This window comes from Microtus ochrogaster, chromosome 15, assembly GCF_000317375.1.
Source record: "Microtus ochrogaster isolate Prairie Vole_2 chromosome 15, MicOch1.0, whole genome shotgun sequence".
In the NCBI taxonomy this organism is placed as follows: domain Eukaryota; kingdom Metazoa; phylum Chordata; class Mammalia; order Rodentia; family Cricetidae; genus Microtus; species Microtus ochrogaster.
This window is the reverse complement of record NC_022017.1, coordinates 15293395-15297671: the sequence shown is the minus strand read 5'-3', so window position 1 is coordinate 15297671 and position 4277 is coordinate 15293395.

Genomic DNA, 4277 nt, shown 5'->3' with positions numbered 1-4277 from the left:
CCAGGGTCCCTGGGGAAGAATCAAAGGGCACAGTGTCCTCAAGATGCCGCTGGGAGATGATGGCTACCAGCACAGGCCCTGCTTCTGGAGCCCCATTGCAAACCAAACCCTCAACGCAATCAGCCTTGAACCTGAGTGTAGAAGCTTTTATCCTCCAGTCGTAGCCCCAGAAAAGTCCTTAGACCACAGAGGCTGGGAGACCAGAGTGACTGCTGAGGTGGCAGAAATGGGTGGAGGGCTGGGTGTGGGGAAAGGAGAGAAGAAGAAGAGAGGCCTAGGCCAAAGATGCCTTGACTCAGGCTTTAACCCGGATTTCCTACAGCAGAGCAGCCAACAACACCCAACCCTATGACTCCAGGAGACTGGACTGTGCTTCCTCTGTCGCTTTCTCGGCCGAGCCTGGACCCCACGGGGTCCTGCCATCTGCTGGTGCTCAGGGCCCCGAGCCAAGTGTGTCGGAGGGTATGACCAACAAAGAGCTCAGAGGTGGCCACAGAAGTGTGATTCCCGGGGACAATAGAGGGGCCAAGGGACTGACTACCTGGGCTTCCCACTGCCTCGCCCCTCCCCCATCCCAGATTTTAGGCTGGTCCCATCCAGCTCTGGGTCCTAGCACTATCTGCTCTGCTGGGAACCCACTATCCTCCACCTCCTCCTGGGGCTTGGCCTTCAAAAGCCATCTGCTCCAGAGCAGACACCTAAATGCAAAAGACGGCTTCCAGCCTCTGGCCATGTCCTCTTCCAATGTGCGGACCACCCATGTCATCACACTAGTGTCTCCTCATCAAGTCGAACCCCAAGCTGGCTGCATATCATGGCAGTAAATATTGAGAAGTCAGAAATCAAGCTAACAACCTGTTATAGCGCCCCCCCCCCGCCTACAACCCTTTCTTGATAAATACACCTCAGCATGGCCTGACAGGCCTCTAGTTCAAATTGACAGACTCCCTGATGCAGTGGCCAGGGAGCGGTAAGCCCCACCCCTTAGCCTGAAGCATACCCCTTTCCTGCTCTCCCAACACATCCCAAAAACGCAGGGGACAGGTGTTTGCACACACATACCCAGCCCTGTTAAGTTCTGTCTGCAGCTCTCTGTGCATCTGGACCATTGCACGTGCAGAGGACACCCACACAGGTGGACACAGGCCATCCTCGGGAGGACAGACCCTGGACGTGGGCCTGAGGCCAACTGAGAGATCATCCTGGGGTCCCTGGTCTTTCAAGAATGAGCCAAGTGTGAAAGCTCCGAGAACACGCATGTTGGTGCTGTGGTGAGGAGCTGGGGTGGGATTGGGCCCATGCAATCCCTTCTTGTGTACACAGCCTGGGTGAGGGCCATGCTTGACCCAGGAGACCCAGTGTTGCCTTCTTTTTCCATCTCAGGATCATGGTGCCATGTCTGGACGCATTGAAAACAGCGAAGAAGCCAGCTAGCTCTTGTGGTGCTTTCTGGAACCCAAGGAGACCCTCCCAACCCCTGGGGTTTTCTGTCTCGTTCTTATCATCTTTGGATGAAGAAGTTGTCGTACGAATTTAATCTTAGACGAATTTTAAGGTCCAGAATTGACCTCGATTTCAAGGTCTAGAATCCGAGGCCCAGGGCTGTCACAGACTAGTACTCCTCCACTTGTTGCTGGCCTCCGGATTGGTGCATTCTGTAAGGCCATCCCCACCGAAAGGGATGCCAGAAAGAAATTATACAGAAGAACAAGAAAAGCCTTAGGGTCAGATGAGGTGGGCTAGCTCAAGGAAGCAACCTCTGGCCTTGTGTTGTCTCCCCTTCCCCTCTCAAGACACAGCAGAATTGAACAACAGGAGGCCTTGCCCCTATCCTGCAAGGGTCCCTGGGACCACAGAGGTTCACAAAACTTGGCCAGACCTGTCATACTCCTCCTAGGGCCAGGGTTGGGGTGTTTTGTCTGTAGATCAGGTGGCCTTTGTAAGACCTGCACTATTAGGCTCTACCCTCGGTCTCTAAGCCACCCAGCTTCTAGATCCTGGCCATCCAGACAGTGTCAGGCATGGGCTGAGTTTGAGCCTCAAGTTAGACCAGTCATTGATTGGCCACACCCACCAGCTCTGAGCCACCATTGTTCCAGCACATCTTGCAGGCAAAACAGGAAAACGTGGCCTACAGAATTAACCAGGCGGGGCTCATAGGGGCTCTCCGAGGCTGAAGAGGCAATCACGAAGCCTGCATGGCCCTCTACATTTGTGCTGTGGTTTTCAGCTTGTGGTTTTTGTTGGACTCCAACACTGGGGGTGGGGGTATCTCTGACTCTTTTGCCTGCTCCTAGGAGGAACCCTTTCCCTCCTACTGGGTCACCTTGTTTAATCTTGACATGAGTTTGTACCTAGGCTTACTGCATCTTGTTAGGCCGTGTTTAGTTGATAATCCCTTGGAGGTCTGCTCTTTTCTGAAGAGAAACGGAGGAGCAGTGGATTTGGGGGAGAGGAAAGTGAGGGGTGACTAGGAGGAAGGAAGGGAAGGGAGGTTGTGGTTAGGATGTATTGTATGAGACAAGAGTAGTAGCCATGATCCTGGTGACAGCAGCCAGGGGCCTCAGGGTGGACTAAAAAGACAGCAGTATCTACTGCAGCCCAGGCATGTGTAAGAGTGACCTCTGTGCGAGTGTCTGCCTCCCAGCCAAACCATCTACCACCTGGTCTCTTCTGACTCTACTCATGCCAAATCAACTAGAAAAGTTTGCTGGCTATAACAGAACGGGGGGTGGGGGGAGTCCCACGGTCATGTGTGTCCAGGTAGGTTGGGGGGCAGGCTGTAACTCTATGTGCAAAATGCAGGTAAAGGGGGGGGGTGCCTTCCCAACAGAAGGGCCTGTGGGGGAGGGGAGCTTGCTGGAGCAGGTCGAAGAGAACACTAAAGGTCAGGACACAGAGGACACTGACAAGCTGCAGCATCCTGAGTCGCTCTGTGTTTGCTCTAACTGTTAAAACTCATCCTCATGTGAGCCTGGCAGGTCCCCAAGGACCAAAGACAGGCCCCCAGAGTCGGTTTCCTAGGAGTCCAAGACAGGGGGACATGGCTGCAGCTGAGCACAATGAGGACTGGTCAGCTGCTGAGGAGACCAGCCCTGGTGTCCTACCCAGGCTGTTGCTTTGACCTCAGGAAGGAGGCCCAGGCCTCTCCTGGAGACCATAGGAACAAGCTTGAGTCCCTTAGGCATTGTGTAGGGGTTAGCAAGGCCGGTTTAAAAAAAGGGGGGGGGGGCTCTTCTGAAATGCAAGACCCAAGGACGCATGAGTGGAAATGAGCCAGGAGTTGGAGGGGTAGAGGGCAGCCTATCAGCAAAGACAAAGTCAGGAATGGGAGGGAGTCCAGACCCTTCCTCATTCTGACCTAGGCTCACCTTCCTGTAATCAAAGGACTGGTAAGGCACCAGGTGCTACCTGTAAGAGCAGAAGAGCAGGTTGGGAGCCCCAGACAAGGAAGGGGAAGGGCTTGATTACCAGCAATATAGACAAGGTCCAAGAGAGAGCCAGGCCCCACAATGGGGAAGAATTTGAAGAAAACGTGAACTGGCAGGTCACCCACAAAGTCATTGTGGGGGAGTAAAATGCTAGACCCTTTCCTGAAGGAGAGAGCCTTTGGGGTCCTGCTCATGGGTGGACCTGAGAGAAAGGTGAGCTGGATACAGGGACACCAAAAAGACAAAAGGTAGAGCCTCTCACCAGCCAAGAGAGGAATTTGATGCAATAAAATTTACTGTGAAGATCGTCCATAAAGAGACAATGCTCCAGTCACATATACCCCAAATAAAACCACCAGAAGAGGCATGCACGTGGTGCACAGACATAGATGCAGACAAATAACCATACACGAAATGACACAAAACAGCAACAAGCCATGCTTAAGGCCTAAAGCCTCCCTCCCTCCTCTCCCATGAGAATGGCTTGAGATTCACACAAGCAACATTATGAAGCATGAGTCTCAGCTTCTCTTGTGAACTAGCATGGTAAGGGTTCCCTTGACCCTTATGACCTATGGCTTCACCATATCAGCCTGTTATCCAATACACTGTCCCTCAGAAACCACCAGAGGACCTCATTTACTAAGAGAAGAAAGGTCCTTAGAAACCCTTTGAACAATGTAACTCTGCAATGCACCAAAACTGTATTCATGGTTATTAAGATTTTTAAGTGGGACTCTCATTGGAAGCCCAGAATGTATGTACTATTCTTTTCTGGACTCTTTCTCCCTCAATGTCCTTGCTTAAATGTATACTAAAACAACCTCCTCCTCCTCCTCCTCCTCC